Here is an 18,708-nt window from a genome sequence, read left to right on the forward strand (position 1 = left end):
CCATAAGTGAGAAACAAGAAAGTGAATATCCAGCCTCAGTCACTGCCCTGGCTGTCACATCGGTGTAGTGCCTGATCACATAGAGAGTGTGTATTGACAATCCACAGGAAAGTGGCCCAAGACCTAAAATGCATTTTTCACCCATCAGTCACAGTCTAAAAATCCCACTCTTCAAGATTAACTCATTTAAGTTAACCCCTATGATTTTTTAATACCTCCTCTTAAAAAATGCAAATTTCTCCAAAAGGGATAAAACCTTACGTCACTTATAATTCAGCCAAAATGAGTTTATTCAACACTACTCATTACGACAGGAGAAACATATGGGCAGCATAAGGTCACTAGCTATCACAGGAGTGTAAGAAGATTAGACAATGAAAACTGGTACAAAAGCTGAAGATAAACCTTGCTAGCTTTAGTTTTTCCCGAGATGATCCCTATCCAGTTGAATATGCCTCTAAGGAAAAAAATCACAAACCGTAATTTGTCTTAGTCTATTTTTATTTTGCTTACAACTATGTTCTGTCTTGACTTCTGGGCATGTTCATCCATGACGCTTAAACCCTAGCTGAGTTTTAAATGTAGCCCAGGCTTTGGGTCAAACCAAATGGATTTGAATACCAGCTGTGCCACCTGAAGACTATGGATTTTGAACAAACTCTTTGGCCTCTTGAACTCCAATTTCCTCAGGGATAATAATATCAAGCTCTTTGGATTGTCGTGAGGATTAAATAAAATGAAGCCCATAAAGGGCTTAGCAGAGAACCTAGCTCATAGAAAATGTTCACGAACTGTAGTGATTACTAGATTTATCAGGGTCACAGACAGAATGGCTAGCAGGACAATGTAAGTGGTCAGGACAGTGACCTGTGAAATGAAGAAAAGGAGGCAGAAGAGATCCTTGAAAAAGGAGCAGTAACATAAATCAGACTTGCCTGCAGTGTTTGTCTTGTTTTAGTTCAGTCTCAGTGCTGAAAATGCTCTGCCTTCCAATATCCAAAGAGAGGAACTGAAAAAAAAAAAAAAAAAAGAATAGCAAAGAGTGTGGAAGGTAAGACCAAAGAGATTTTTCAAGGAAGTGTGGTGGAAACTTGCACCTGCATCTCTAAACCCATGTTTGTTTGTCTGTTTCCTGGAGGCACACTTCCCAGTCCTGCCTCACACTTAAATGTAGCCATGGAACTGAATTCTAGACCATGGAATCTGAGCAAATTATATATTTCATTTCCACACCTGGGCCGAGAAATCTGCCACCTGCATTTCTCCATGTTTATCCAGCTGGCTGACAACTCTTAGAGCAATCTTGGCAATTTGTTGAAGATGGTAAAGTACTGAAGATAGCAGAGCTGCTCTCAACCTAGGCCCTAGAATGAAAGTGTGGAGCTGAACACACAGCCCCAAATCCCCACTTGGATCCCCATGGGTCCATGACAAGAATGAGAATTAAAATTCTACAGTGTTTAGCCACCACTGAAATTGCAGGCTTTGTTTGTCACAGCACTGAGCCTTCCTTAACTAATATTGAAAGGCCATTTATAAGTCCTGACTGAAGAAGATGGGGTCTGAGAGGCCTGGAGATTTAATGTTCCACAGGGAGTAGTTTCAGGAAAGCGATGAGAAAAAAAACCCCTCTGTTTTTGTAAATTAAAGAGCGATTGGGAAACATAGAAATGAAGGCAGTGAATGCAGTTTTTTTTGGAAGGTGGAGAGATTTCACACAGGATAGAAAGTAAGAGATGGTACAATAACCTGAGTAGAACACAGGGTGAGAAAAGGCTTTGTATATGGTTATGGATAAATTACACTTATTTAAATATTAGACAGGAGAAAAAAGTCCACGGAGATGGAGACATTGACAACGCAAAAAGGAAGAAAGATAGATCAAGCAAAAAAGGAAGAGAAAGAGAAGACAGATGGGTGGTGCGTCCATCGTTTTAAAGGAAGTAGCACCTTTCTTATTATTATAAGAATAAGAATATTCAGGAAGGAGACAATTTAAGAAAAGTGAGTAGATTTTTAAAAACCTGGGATTTACCATGTAATGAGCGTTGTGTATGCATAATTCAATATAGCAATAAAAATGTCAAGCTATGCTTTATTTAGCTTCTGGGACTGTGATGGGGGAGGAGTTCTACTGTACAAATAATAAATCTAGAAAAAGAAGCCTTGATCATGTTGTTGATACTTTGGAATATCTGCATAGGTAATGTAGATCTGGTTTTCCTCTCTAACCTGAAGTCTACTAAAATCTATGTAGATAGCACAAGTTGACAGTTTCACTTGGAATCCTTAGTCATTTCACAAATATTTATTGAGTGTCTACCATGTGTTAGCACTGCAGGCATAGTTGGGAAAGAAAAGCAGCAAATAAGGAAAAAAAGGAATAATTAGAAATTACAAATGCTATGAATGAAAGAACTGTTAACTTAAAGAAAGACGAGGAGGGGTAGTATGGGGAAAGTTGATCTTTCCTTCTACCCACCGTCCTATATCAAAACTGTTTTTACTTGTAAATTGGTAAATTATGAAGGAGGAAGGAGGAATTATGAACTACATGTGAAGCTGTAATCATTTCAATAATTTGTCCAAAGTGATACCATACTGGCCATTTATCCTAATTTCTGGCATCATCTTTATGGCAAATTTAATTTTAATTAGACCATGTTTGAACCTATAGAGTTTCAGGAAATAAAAAATACTAAATAATTAGTTTTGCAGTATGTGTCTTAATAAGGTATCTTAGTAGCATTTTATTAAGGTACTATTCCATTCAAACAAATTAATACCTTTATTTTAAGAATTTTGTTTTGATAATATATATTTAAATTATATGCATGTACACACATATGCATATATAATATAAACATGAATATATATTAATATTTAATAATGAATTTATAAATCACATAACAACATTTCTTGGGCTGTTATTTAACATGTTTTGTTTATCTTTATGAAAAACTTCTTTCAAGAAGGTGTAATAACAATAACTCTTTTTCAAGTACCTTGCTCTCAATGTACGTGAGTTTCTGAGAAAATTCTTTAGTGAGTCAGTTTCCCAACATATTTTTTTACTTCATTTGCAGAAATAGATTATAAGAGATAAATCAAAAAAAGACGGAAAATAAATAAATAACATTCTATATGTGATTGATTTACTTTTTATCTCTAGAAGCACTATTTTTCCTTTATCTGCTGTGAAGCTGTAGTCAAATGGCCAGAAATGTAAAGTGTTTATGGTTTTCTGGATTGGAATTACAGCTTCTTGACCTATCTGATTCAGGCTAGATCCTTGTCACAGTTTTTTTCATTTTAATGAACAGAGAAAACTTTTGAAGATGCTTAGATTCTGATTTTCTTTTTATACTGGAACTTCAGACAGCTTGAAAAAAAATTCCTCTTCTAAACGTAACTACAATTTCACAGATTGTGTTCATTTCCATAAAAGAATACAGTACATTTCAAAGTAGCCTCTGGTTTTCAATGGAATAAAATAATGAGTTATTTTCAGAATATCTTCAATTTTTAATATCATAAACTTTACTTCCTTACTCATTCTTCCAAAATAATACATAAAGTGTTGAATATGTAAACAACTTTATCTACTCTTTTCTCTTTCCTGTAAGAATCTTTGCCCTGATTTTGAAATTCTGTATTTGGAGAAAATAAATCATTCCAGGTTTACTTGCTTTTCTATATTTATTCTTAAAATAATGTAATTTCACTTTGCTATCTTGTTTGCTGTAATTTCAACCTCCTCCAGTACTAATTGTATACTTCACAAAATGACAGATATAAAAAAACGTAGACTTAAATGAAGAGTTTTACCAAATCTTAGGCCATAAAATGGTTTTAATTCTCAGTATATTTTGCCATCTCTTTTTAAAATATTCTTTAACTGAGACATCAAAAAGAATGATTAATGATAAAAGATGGGAGTCATAAATTTTAATAAAATATCATGTTGATATCAAATATTATGTTTTTACTAGTAGTACCTTAAATTATTTTGTAGCAATTCTTATTACTCAGACTGGTATTACATATGTACATATATATATGTATATATATATATGTCCCAATCAGATAAAATTCCTGTAAGCTTTTCCTAAGAAAAACCAGGAGCCACTACACATAAAGCCCTAAAAACAGACAGGGAACTGTCTTATTGCAACCTCTATAATTTGAGGACTAAAAATGAATTTGAAGTGGGGATTATCACACACTGAACTTTCTTTTCATCAAGTTTTCCCCATTTGCTGACCTATCCTCAGTGATGTCTATAAGCTGGAGTTAAAAAGTATTTCATTAACTGCACAGTGTGTGTGATATATAAATAAAATGCATATTTAAAAATAAAATATTGGAAGCCTTTGAAATTCTTCCCTACACTGGATGACAACTGCAGTAGACTGGATCACCACTAAGAAAATACTTCACCCATACACCCCACCTCTATACTCCCCTGCTTTTTTACTTAGGAAAGGGTCATACAACTCTTTCACTCAATAAAAAATTAGCAAGATTGAAATAAGCTTGCATGTTTGAGCTTGTCCTCTTGCCCTTTTACCATTTCTATAAAAAGAACTTGCCCCAGATAGCTTGCTGGTCTCAGAGTTTTGAGAGACTTTGGAGCAGACCTAAATCCAAGCAATCAAGTCCAACTTAGATCAACTGAACCACAGCCAACCTGCAGACATATGGGTGAGAAATAAGTGCTTTATTCTGTCTCCCACTGAGACTTTTGCTGTTGTTGATTATGCAGCAGTAGCTATTTTTTAAATTTTATTTATTTATTTTTGACTGCGTTGGGTTTTCGTTGCTGCGTGTGGGCTTTCTCTAGTTGCGGCGAGCGGGGGCTACTCTTCGTTGCAGTGCGCGGGCTTCTCATTGCGATGGCTTCTCTTGTTGCGGAGCACGGGCTCTAGGCACGCGGGCTTCAGTAGTTGTGGCTCACCGGCTCTAGAGTGCAGGCTTAGTTGTGGCACATGGGCTAGTTGCTCCGCGGCATGTGGGATCTACCTGGACCAGGGCTCGAACCCATGTCCCTTGCATTGGCAGGCAGAGCCTTAACCACTGAGCCACCAGGGAAGCCCCAGACGTAGCAATTGAAGACAAGAACATTTGGGGAAAAGTGACTGACTCATACATTTCAAAGGAGAATAAAATAGGCAAACCTATTACTACTGATCTTCTACGATCAGAAATATTATTTCAAGGTACCCATATGAATGTTTTTGTTTCTCATGTGTCACTGCCTCTGTGAAGGGGAGTAATGTTATTACATATGCTATCTCTAGTCCTCACAAAACTACTTCATACAAAATGGCATGACTTGCCATTGGCCCAGAAAAGTTAAAGGAATTTTCCTCATCCACGCAGGTGATATGACACACACTGCTGCCTCAGCTGATCCAGAACCTGGTGGAAATGCATGTCGAAGAGATGAAAAGAGACATCTGAGAAAGATATGACAGTGAGGAAAGAAGAACTCTTCCGGATACTTAGTAAAACAGTGCAGAGCAGACAAACATCTGTAATCTGACATTTATCTTTCAGTCTAGTGTGACAAATGAGAATATTTTTTCGAATTACTTCAGTGTTCATCATGCAATCGTTGTTCACGATAATCTCTATATATCTTGGTTTCAGAAATGAAAGTCATGCCACGTACAATAAGAAAAATGATACCACTGCATAGATACCTAAGGGGCAGAAAGCCGTAAACACATAAGACAGTTCCAGAATCCACTAGTCTCACAGTCTCATTCTATCTAACCGTGCATCTAATTTTATCTGAAGTTTTATTCCTTGTTCCCAACTGCCCAACCCATCTTGAATTCTCTAGTCAAAATTATGGAAGGATGCATTCTATTTGCCTTAGTAAATTGCTACTGTTTTGTCTTAGAGATCAGAATTTAGAGCACAGAATTATTACGTAGGGCTATTTTACAAATGGGATACCATAGGGTCAAATCAGGTCCAATTCATAGCAACTGTTGATCAAAGAATAGTCTAGGCTCTCTGTCCAACCAGGATGCTGTGGACAGTGCAACCAGGAGGGCTACTGGACATCACAGATGTTGACAGACATGTCTAGTTGAGGAGTGACAGTGATGCTGAAGAACAGACCGTTCTGAAGAAGAGTACGTGACATTTGTTTCCTGACACCTACATGGGTTCAGGTCTAAGCAGGTTCCTCTAGCTCGTGGTACTTTCTATATTTCTAAATACTGAAGAGCACAGAGAAAATCAGAAAACAAATGTCTTACTTTTTTTTTAATTTTACTTTTATTGAAGTAGAGTTGATTTACAATGTTATGTTGTCTTACTCCTAATAACTTAATTATAACAAAAAATATGCCATATGTAAATCTTAGCTCCTGTAAAATTGGGATTTCAAAATAGAACAATTGCTGTTCCATTCTGATTTCCAACAACTTCCAAAATATGCACATGTCCCCCAGAATCGGGACATTTTCAACCTCTATGGCAAACAAAACACTTTGATGAGCAGAATCACCAATCTGTGAGAAAAGGGACTCTGTACAACAGTCATGTCAACGGTTCTGCTGCTGTCCCTTTAAGCCTTCTTCAGATGCTCCAAGATTAATTTGCCATCAGAGCAAGTGGCAAGCATTCATTTACCAAATAATGATTTTCTAAATTCATAATTTATCATGTTATGTGATGTCATTAATTAGGTAAAACTATAATTTACAAGGGTGGAAATTCCTTTCAGCTGTCATTGGTTTGAGTAGTTGGGGTGGGAAATGAATATTTCTCTATACGATGGATTCTATAGTTGGAAGCCTGGACCAAAATAAAAGCCAGGGTCACATCTGTCTTCCCCATCATCATATAAACTGCATTATGAAGGACTTATCTATAAATATGAGACTGTAAGGAATATTAAGAAAAGTATAAATGTGACCCATATGGGTGTTAGGAGAGTGTGCATAAACATTGTAAAATATGCTCTGGAAGGCAAGATATATGAGAACAAAAATAATAAAACAAAGAATGTTGTGAAAAGTCAATTCAGAAAAGGAATCGGAGTGGTATTTTATCTAAAAGAGTTTTAATATGTTCACAGCCCATGGTTCATCGTATTCATAGTGTGCCTTTTAAAGCCACAAAGAAAGGCAGTATGCTAAGAAATCTAATAACCCGTGTTATAAAAGTAAATCTCAACCCAGACTGAGGGTGGCCTTTACACAGTCTAAAAGTTCTGAGTTTTAGACTGTTTTTTCTTTAGTATACTAGTTTTCTGTGAGAATATAATCAAAAGTTGTCACCTCCCAAGGACATACATTGAGCTTATGCTCCATATATCATGAAAAGAAATGATTATATTAGTACTGATACTAGATTTCTGATAAAACAGTAAAGCAACACCACTAAGAGATGTTTGAAAACATGCGGCCATGGCTCACGGGCCCAGCCTCTCCGCGGCACGTGGGATCCTCCCGGACCGGGGCACGAACTTGTGTCCCCTGCATCGGCAGGTGGACGCCCAACCACTGCGCCACCAGGGAAGCCCTGAAAAATTTTAAAGAACAAGGGTCTGCTTCCCTGGTGGCGCAGTGGTTAGGAATCCGCCTGCCAATGCAGGGAACACTGGTTCGATCCCCGGTCCAGGACGATCCCACATGCCACGGAGCAACTAAGCCCGTGCGCCACAACTACTGAGCCTGCGCTCTAGAGCCCGAGAGCCACAACTACTGAGCCCGCGCGCCTTGAGCGTAACAAAAAGAAGCCACCACAATGGGAAGCCCACACACCGCAGCGAAGAGTAGCCCCCGCTTGCTGCAACTGGAGAAAGCCCACGCACAGCAAAGAAGACCCAATGCAGCCAAAGATAAATAAATAAATACATTTATTAAAAAAAAAGAACAAGTGAAAAAATATGATTGCTAAGTGCATAAAATGATCTTTCTTATATCATTTATGCATACTAATTCCTATTTAAGAGGGGAAAAGCCACTACGTATTTTTCCCAAAATTGCTGGAAAATGTTTTTAACCTGCTACATTAAGATTTGTATGGACATTTCCTGAATAATCAACTCCAAATTCATGACATTCATGTCAGTATATAGTTCAGGGCAAGTGAGAATTATTTAATTCAATCAAAATATTATATGATAAAATTAATTTGATTCTTTAGGACCAGATTTTTTAATATTTTCGGTGGTATTTTTTCAGAGGAATAATTTGTAACTTTGTTCATCAGTTCTATTTTATGGGACCTTAATATGCCACCAGAATGGACCTGAGGTTTGTATTGCTTTTTCTTACTCTGTTACAGCCTTTGCTCCTTTTAATATGTTTAGTTAGTGTATAATACACGTACCTTGAGAACTAACTACATTATAAGTCAACATATCAGAGACCTTCCTCAGCTCAAAAACAGATGCTTACCATTTATATTCTCTAATTAGTATTCTAATTAGTATTCTCTAAATAGTATTTTCCCCAAATCCAATTGGCCAAGCTGCACATGTTACTAGTATTCTGATATTCTATTTCCTCCAAGGAGAGGATTTAACTTCACGGCTGAAAACCACTGCTTGGAGCATTGTGCAGTGTTAAAGGTCCATCTGAGGAGCATTTATGCATATCACATCTAGATTCTTAAACTTTTTAAGTTAAATTATATACTGTTAGTGAATAAATTAACCACAGAACATTTCTGGGTGCCTGCACTGCAGTAAGTTTTATGATGAAAACAAAACAACACAGGGAGATGCAACATCCATTAAATCTGGTGAGGAAAATAAGATGGCTAAATAAATAATTATAGTACAATATAATACATTTTGCAGACGGTAGACATTAGACACTGTAGAGCCCAAAGTTGGGAGCCTTCATCTGGTGAGATGGAAAGGAAAGATTCGTAGGAAATCTTCACAGAAAATGGCATTTTAGCTGAGTTGGGAAGGGTAATTGTAGTTTATGAGATAGATAAAAAGTGAGGAAGAAGAAATTCCCAGCAAAGAGAACAGCCTGTGGAAATGCACAAAGACACAGGGGATAGAAGTATTAGCTTTGTCTGAGGAAGATTTGAATTTTATTCTACTCTCATCCACGTATTCTTTATGCCACATTGGATACCTTATGTAGCCTCTCAAAGCCTCTATTTTTCCTTTTAAAACGGGGATAATGATTATACCTCCCTCTTAAAGCTGAGCAAAGATTAAATGAGATAAAAATGTAAAATATTTGACTCATCCTATGAGTCTACCTTCCAAATATTCCTTCCAGCCCCCGTGGAGGTACTGAAGCAGGTAATGTAACTAGAAAACTACAATGTAGTTCAGTGCAGGTAAGTGTTGCAAGAGATGAGCCTGAATGATAAGAGGTATTTGGGTGTTTGTGGTAACAGAGGAGTGCCAATGTAAACGTCAAACAGAGAAGAGATGTGACCAGACTTTTGTTCTAGAAGTCTAACGCTGGCAGTGTGAAAAATGAACACGTGAGGGAGGTGAGCAAAAGCAAAGACACCACAGAAATAATGAGGGAAATGAACAAAGGATATACACATCAGGGTAGAGTGAGGTAAAATCTTCTTGAAACTTAGTGAATGATTGCTTGGAGAGAGAAAAAAGAAGAGAGAGAGCACAGCAGGGAGAGTGGGAGTCCAGAAAATCTCCCAAATGTCTGAATCTAGCACCTCAATAAAATAGGAAGCAGATAATTATACAAAATAGAGTATAATAAACTACAAACTTTTATGCAGGTCTAACTACCAAATCTATAGGATCCAGTCCTGGAAGTGGTTTCTGGAAGCTAGAACAATAAGAGGGGTGACCTCATAGAAGAAGATGGTCCTGAGTTGAGTTTGCTATATGAATGCGATGCACATGGGTGACCAGAGAAATGAAGCCATAAAATGGATTCACAACATAAATGTGCTAGGCTGGATTGACATGACTGCAAGTAGAACACATGCTTATTTGTATGTTTAATTCTGTATTTATATTTAATTATGTTGCACTTGATTTCACAGAAGGTTGAAAACAACTAGTGGTTCCTGTACACCAAGCCATAGTTGGAAAGAATTAAGGATAACCTAAAATATTGTTAAAACAGAAATGTCAAATAATATAGTACAGCAGTACTATGTTAGTTTGCCAACAGTTGGGAAACAATTAATTTGGCACTGGTCACTTTGAGCAAAGGTACTTGGCAACTAAGAGGCAACCAAGCAGGGCAACCAAGAAATCAGGACTTGGAATAACAGGTTCACTTAGTCAGTTCTATCATACTCAAATTATAATCATAGATTTATTCTTTAAAATAAAATTACCTACAGACACACTATTTTTCCACGCGTTATATTTAACACGACAGTGGTCATTAAACCACATTTTACAAAAAGTCCTATTTATTGTGTTTGCTATTGTTTTAGGTTAAATCGTATTCTATTTTTACTAATGGAGATTTTGTAAGGAACTAGAGTACTTAGAAGAAGTTAAATGTCAACTGATCCGATAAACAATCCAACCAACCACAATGAAAGTAGTAACTTTTTAGTCTACATCACAAACACTAGAAGTATGAGGGATTCAAGTCATATAATATGATGAATGGTGAAGCAACTAGAGACATTACACCCAGGTAGAAACGTTTTTCTAAGGGGACATGGTAGTTGACCTAATATGTTTGAAATGATTTAACCAGAAATTGGGACTATATGCTTTATATGACCCCAGAGAGTAAAATAATTTTGTGGTTGGAAATTATACACTGATTTGCTTCAATAAAATATGGATAAGAACTTTTTAAAAAAACTGTTGTCTATGAATGAAATGATTTGCATCCTATGGTACTCATGTCCACATTTCTGAAAGCTCAAGGAAAGCTGAATGACCTCTTTTCTGCATGTTATAGAAGGAACACATTCCAACCCGATCCAAGGAGCTCCACCACTCACTAGCAGGAACACCTTTAACAAGCTCTATTCTTTTTGAGCTTCTTACTCATGGTAAAACTGAAAAAATACCACATATCCTGCAGGGTTATTGTGAGGAATATATATGATTAAAGAATCAGAAGTTTCCTAACACATAATGGGCCCTGAAAAAATGTTAGCGGAATATGAATCTGAAATATTCAACTGAGTTTATAGCAGGCACTGGCTAGAAGATAGCTTGAGGAACAAAGCAGATAGCTTTAAAAGTACTTATTAAAACATTTGCAGATGGAGAAATATGTACGTGCCTATTTTATCAGTCTTTTACATCTTTCATTAAGCTTTGCAGTTTTATCATTACATATATGTATATAAAACTTGCAGGACAAATCTTTCTTGCTTCACTTCAGCAGAAATCTAGAGCAGAAACAGTATAGTTTCAGTAAGCATTAAGTTCACCAGAGAGAGCAATAAAACTAATAGTCAATCAAATCATAGCAATTTCTTTCTCTCTTAGTAAAAGAAACTCCTACTAAACAGTCCAGCTGTAGTGTGGCAGCTCTTTTTTCATCAGTCTCCCAAGGTGGTCTGACCACCTATATAGTATATTGTCTCATTTTCTGGTCATAAATTTTACATTTTAGTCATTGGGAAGGAAAAATAAAGGGATTCAAGAAGTAAATAGTTTAGAAGTTGCACACAATGCTTCCAGTTACAACTTGTTGGCCAAAACTTGGTCACTGACTATATTTATCCACGAGTGATGCTAAGAAATAAAATCTTTTAGCTGGTGGGCAAAATGCCTACCTAAAAATCGAGGTTCTCATTGGAATAAGGGGGCAAAGAATATTCGAATAGCACTTCTGCCATGAGTGAACACTCAAAATGAAGACTTTCCTTTAGGAAGGAACTTTGGACCTGTTTTAACACCTGAACAAATGCAGACAAATTCACAGTTTCATATCATGAAGTATGGTCAACATTATTTTCTCCTGGAAAACTTTCAAAACAAGAGTGATCACTAATCCAAGGAGAGAGTAGAAAATATCAAGACTCTCAGTTTACCCAATGCTCAGAAATTTGATTTGCCACCATACTTACTAGGATGAACTATCACAGCTTCAAATACCCTCCCCTCACCTTGAAAACCAAATTAATGGACTTGTTACATGGAGTTATTAGATATAAATCATTTTGAGGATTAGGAAACCATCTATCAAATACAATTCTCTTAGTTTCAGAGAAGTAAGTTTATGTTTTCCTTAGCAGTATCTAATAAATAAAATCAAATATTTATATGTAATTCATTTCTTTTTTTTAATAAAATCATGTCATCAGCTTATAGAAAATATTTACTCTTATTTATTTGTTTGGATAGTTCATTTCAAAATAACTTCAGTTGAAGTAGTTGAACTGTAGGGGAGGGAAAAAAGAATTTCCCTTCTACCCTTCTAAATTCTCTGCTGGGAATCCTGTAACAGAAGACAGATTGACAAAAGAAAAGCAAACAGAAGTTTATTAACATGTATACGTCATGTATACATGGGAAATACTCAGGGGAAAATGAGTAACTCTCGGAGTTGGCTTAGAATACTTAGAATACCAGGCTTAAATACCATCTTTAGCAAAAGAGAGGAGAGTATACAGGAGGCCAGGTGTGGGGAGGTGACCAGGAAAGCATGGTAAACAAGAGTAAGGTTTATCAAGCAGATTTAAATTGCTGCCTTCTCCGTTGAGTTTCTTGTAGCTTAGTCATCCTTCTCTTCTGGGTACACAGAGGGAGATACTTACAAATGGAGATTTCCTTTATAAATGGAAATTTTCTTTACAAAAAGATAATTTTTAAAGCTTCTCCTCTGTCTGCTGTTTCTCATAACAATCAGCTCAAAATAATCCTTATGCCAATGAGACATGTTTTGGGGGTGGCATATTCTTGCCACCCTTCTTTCACATGAACAATGATTCAAAATACAGCATTGTTTGTTTTATAGGATTCAGGATAGGCTTCTTGTCTACCCCACTGATATTCTTCTCTACTGTGATTCTTCTGCTAGTGTTTATGGACAATTGAAGCCATATCCATATTATCAAAGAAGAAAAAATAATTTTAATCTGCATCCTCCAAAAGTAAACATTGTGCAGCAAAGGAAAAATTTTACTATATCTGTTTCTAAAAATTTAATATGTTCAGGTAAAGGGATTGTTTTTTGTAATTCACAGTCATTTAGAAGACATCAGTCACCGGGAGATTGGGATTGACATATATACACTAATATGTATAAAATAGATAACTAATAAGAACCTGCTGTATAAAAAAAATAAAATAAAATTCAAAAAAATGTGGTTGAAAGAACTGGAAAAAACAAACAAACAAACAAATAAATAAATAAAAAGACATCAGTCATCTAAAAGTTTATTAATAAAGAAACCACCAAGTCTTGATCTTTTCCTTTTTGTATTACTTCATGAATTATTTTTAAAAATGGATTTATACTATACTATAATTTCTCCTTTCTAATACATTTTAAGAAATACTTATGAAATACAAAAATATTTTATTTAGATTATAAACAATTGTAACTTCACTCCAATAAGGTAAAACTGCCTTTGAAATATAAGCATCAAGCCATGAAAAGACATAGAGGAAGATGAAATGCATGTTCCTAAGTAAAAGAAGTCAATCTGAAGAAGGCTGCATACTGTATGAGTCCAACTATATGACATTCTTATAAAGGCAAAACTAGGGAAACAGTAAAAAGATCAGTGGTTGCCAAGGGTTGAGGGCAGGGGAAAGTAATAGGAGAAGCAGAGAGTGTTTTTAGGGTAGTGAAAATGCCATAAAAATGGATACATGTCATTATACATTTGTCCAGACCTATGGGATGTACAACACCAAGAGTGAACTGTTATGTAAACTACTCACTTTGGGTGATGATGACATGTCAATGTAGCTTCATCACTGGTAACAAATATACCACTCTGGTGGGGTATGTTGATAATAGGGGAGGCTGTACACCTGTGAGGGCAGGGGTTATATGGAAAATCTCTGTATCTTCTCCTCAATTTTGCTGTGAACCTGAAACTGCTCCAGAAAAATAAAATCTTAATTTTAAAAAATCTACATTGATGCACAGTAATTTTGGATTATCTGTCCAATTCTCTCCTTCATATCATATATATTTCAATTTATTTGGAATAGAAATTTTCATACTATAAAAAAGAGCTTTAGGGCTTCCCTGGTGGCGCAGTGGTTGAGAGTCCGCCTGCCGATGCAGGGGATATGGGTTCGTGCCCCGGTCCGGGTGGATCCCACATGCCGCAGAGCGGCTGGGCCCGTGAGCCATGGCTGCTGAGCTTGCGCGTGCGGAGCCTGTGCTCCGCAGCGGGAGAGGGCGCAACGGTGAGAGGCCCGCGTACCAGAAAAAAAAAAAAAAAAAAGAGCTTTAAAGGAGCTAGAAACACAACCTTTATCTGAGATATGAAGATGTCTTAAGACAAACATATATTTTTAAAGAACCTTTAGAAATATGGTTAACATAAATGGATATTAAATCTGCATTGAACTCAGCATTATTAGCAAATAATAAACCTCCAAAATTAACTTTTTGTCATCTGGTTAAAATGTAGGAGAACTCTTTAAACACTCAAAATTTTCATTCTTTGACTTTAATGTAATACAGTGAGAATGTCATTGTACTGTAATGTTCAAAACATTACTAAGATACAAAAACTATCCCAAAGTTTAAAAAAATTAATTTTGCTATCAAGCTGACATTACAGTTCACAAATAATTTTAGATAGGAATTATTGAAGTTTTTAATGGTATCCATCTTCAAAACAGCTTCTGTTTATTTCATTGAAAGTGTATTTTGTTTCAAAATCCAAAATTAATCAATTGAAAATACTTACAATTAACAATTATAAGTAAACGTCCTTAATCATTATCTCTCCAGAAGACTTCCATAACAGTTCCCAATGGGGTCTCCCACCTCAAACTCCCTGCAACTGACAACAAAAAGGATGCTGACAGGACAAAATTTGGGGACATTTTAGTGTAAATTTTATTTGAATATGTCAAATTAGCCAATACCATTTTTTGATTTATGTGTACACTGTTGAAAAAGAAGTTATTTTTTTCTGTATGCATCTTTATTCACGATATTGAAATTCTAAGCCGAGAAAATAACAATCACCATCATTCGCAGATCACATGCTAAATTCTGCTTTCAGTGTTAATAACTTTGCTACATGATTTCACCTTACTCTTACATCACTATAAGAAAGCCGCTGCTCTTCTAAAACAGAATCTTACAGAAGTTATTAAACTGGCCTGAGCTTTTGTTGCTAATAATTAATGGCTGACTGTGATTCAAAGCCAAATACATGATTCCTAATGATGTTTTCTTAACCGTAATACTCTACTGCCGTGCAGATATTCTTGACAAATATAAAGATTAAAAATCAATCATTTTAATGTATTTCCATATTCTGTTTTATAATAAGGTTCTTTTGTTTTTAATTTTATACTTAATATTTCTAACGATTAGAGACTTTTAAGGTGTAGGTGAAAGGGAAGTAAATTTGAAACTGTTTCCTGTGAAGTGACTAAGTTTCACATGTTTAAGACATAATGGATGGTTTCACAAAATAAGAGGCTCTTGAAAAATATACTAAACAAATAAAGATGACATAACCGTGCGTTAATAACCTGAATTGTTCTCATTACAACATAGCTTCCTCTTATAGATATATGTTGTACCAATTCTACACCAGAGAATATCCATTCCATCTCTTATTCTTCAAATTTTGGAATATTATGAAAATTACTAGGATTTTATAGATTTGCCACTTCCAATTAGAAGATTGGGGTGGGTTAAGGTCCCCTAGGGCCTCAACAACATTTGTGTCTATCGTGGTCCTCACCTTTTTAATCTTACGACAAGAGGTTAAGCTTCTTTCTTTTGATTAAATTTGAAGTGCCGGTCTCCATCCATTTTTATTAATTTGGAGAAAAAAATGGATGAAAAAGATTCTGTGATTTGGCTTTATTTTACCACCCTTTACTAAGCAATCTGCTAACAGCATTTCAAACATGATGAAATATGACAAATTTATATTCCAAGTGATTAACAAAAGGAGAGAGGGCAAGCTGCAGGCATAGCTAGGATCCCATTTCTGCATTTTCAGCTGTTTCAAAGTAATGGTCCAATTGATCATTATCCTGAGAGCAAGTAGGCTTGGGTTCCAGTTACTCTGCTATTAACTGGTTACGTGTCCTGTAATAGAGAGTCAATCTTTTTGGATCTTAAGTTCCTTAATTATAGATAGAGTTATATAACTGACATATGGGGCATCTTCTAGTTTGGAAATCATACGAATAAAATTTTTCCTCATGCTTAAGAATAAAATGATATTTAGTGTATTATCCTTTATAGGTTGAGTTTCAATTCTGTTCAATAAATACATGTTGATCACTAACCATTTTACCAGGCAAAATGGGGAAAACAAAAATAAGGAACTAGAGTTCAAAGCCTTTCTTAAATTGAAATATGTGTTTCAAGAAATAAAACATAATGATTCCATTGAAATCTTTTAGTTTTTCTCATATTTTTTGATAAAATTAGAGGGATCTACAGGAAATATTTACAGTTTCTTCAGTTTCTTTGTTAGCTTTAATAACCAAGTCAAAATAAGTTGAATAATCTTATTAGAAGAGCATTCATAGTATGATCCTATTCAATAACATTTTTTTCTCTCTATCAAATGATCTTATTATGTATCTATTCTTCTAACTGCACATTTGAATAGAATAACATCTAAAAGTTGTTAACTTAATAATAACAATGGTTGTTTTGGGACTGTTGTTTATTTCTTTCTTTGTATTTTAGTCTACTGTGTGAATTCTTTATAATGAAGCTGAATCATATATGTCTTTATATTTAAAAAATATAAAGAAAAAGAAAAACTAGTAACCAAAAAGTTCTCTCAAAGGAGAGTAAGAGAAGAAACACAAATACTTATTAATGTCAATGAGGAGAGCCCAATCCAAGTTTTCTTTTGTACACGTTGACAGATATTTTCCAGAATCTGAAATCCACTATATCCTCAGATAAATGTGAGTTAGGCCCCCGAGGTGTTTATCTCAAATGTTATCACCTTGTCCTTTCTCTGCTCACTCTTTATATGACAGGAGGACTGTGGTCAAGTCTAAAAGAACATCTTGTCCATCTCTGTACCCTTTGAATTCTATCTTTTCAAGATGCTTATCCTCTATTTCCCTTTACTTGATTTCTCAGTGTAAGCTATAGTGCCAAATCTGACTGTATGCCCAGAGTGGTCCAGGCATTTTCAGTTTATCCACTTCCATGAAAATCTCCAATATTTATCCAGACAAGCTCAGTGTGCCCCTTCCATTCCACTGTATCTTTGCCCTAGTGTTTTCTAGATTGCGGTCTTCCAACCCACAACCCACAACTGTCGTATTAAACTGCAGATTACCTTCTGATCACGTATTAAGGTCCCCTTTGATGTGACAAGCAGTTTGACCTAATTCTTAGCACACACCACACACTTGATTCTGGTGTCCATCCTGTTTCTGTGCCCTGGTGTATCTGGACAGCTCCACTATCTCTCCTCGCTTGTTCCCACTGGCATAAGGCACTGGAGGGCAATTCCTGAGGGATCTGTGAGATAAATAAAGATCAAACAAATGTTATTCAAGAGTGTTGTAGAACTAATAATCAAAGACAAAAGTAGTAGCCAAGAAAAGGAACTAAACCAGCAGACCAGGTGAAAAGATGTTAAACCATCAGAGTAAAAAGGTATAAATAGAAGATGAATGAACAGGTCACTAATAAGGGAGATGGTATAAGAGTTAGAATGAAAAATAATTCCAGAGCAGCAATGAATTTAGGTGGTTAAGAATCTAAATTGGAGGACTGCTGTAAGCCTTAGAGGAGTTGAATCTGTGCTTGTAGGAAGGAGTGCAGAATCCTTCACACATTTAGGACTGACTGTGTGAAACTTAAGCTTAAAGTATGGCTCCTGCAGCTCTGAGTCTGGCTTAAGATGCTGGTATCCTTAAATGGAACCAAGTCTGATGTCTGATACAACTTCTAAAATGCACAAGATATCTGCTATAGAATGAAGCACATTAGGAAAAGCGTGGTGTGTAGCCTTCAGTCTTTGCTCCACTAAATGAGATCTCAGAGCCCCTGTGTCATCTAAAATAGGGCAACTGAGGGTCTAATTCCAATTCGTTTAGTTGGTTTATTTTTTTAAGTAAATTCCTGTCTGGAGAAGCCCAGGATTCCTCTCAACCTTGCTCTTCAGATGGGCCCAAATGTAATCGGGGCTGCTCTAAAGACCAGGACACGTGCCTCTTATAGACTCTTAGGTGTTGCTCACAGTTGGTTCCTGACACTGAAACCAGCACACCAAAGCTTTTTCTCTAGTAAGAAGAGCTTTTTTCAATGTCTATGATATGGTAAGGCCACAGTCAAGAAAGCAAGTGGGATTTCCTTCCTCTGGCTGATGGTTGAATTGTCTCTCCTGGGCAGTTCTCCTGAATCCATCTCATAGATGCCTGGTACACAAGTCCATCTCTAGATAGATAAATAGATTGATAGAGATAGATGATAGATAGAGAGAGCTAGTTACATATAGATATACAGATATTTGAATGCAGACAAAATGAGGAAGGGTCTTCAACTGTCAGGTGACATGAAAACCACTGCCCCTAACATAAAATGGAACTCTGTGAACTGGTTTCTAGATTTTATGTGTGGATGT

The sequence above is a fragment of the Monodon monoceros genome, unplaced genomic scaffold (assembly GCF_005190385.1).
Source record: "Monodon monoceros isolate NGI ecotype Baffin Bay Population unplaced genomic scaffold, NGI_Narwhal_1 Super_Scaffold_1, whole genome shotgun sequence".
Classification (NCBI taxonomy): domain Eukaryota; kingdom Metazoa; phylum Chordata; class Mammalia; order Artiodactyla; family Monodontidae; genus Monodon; species Monodon monoceros.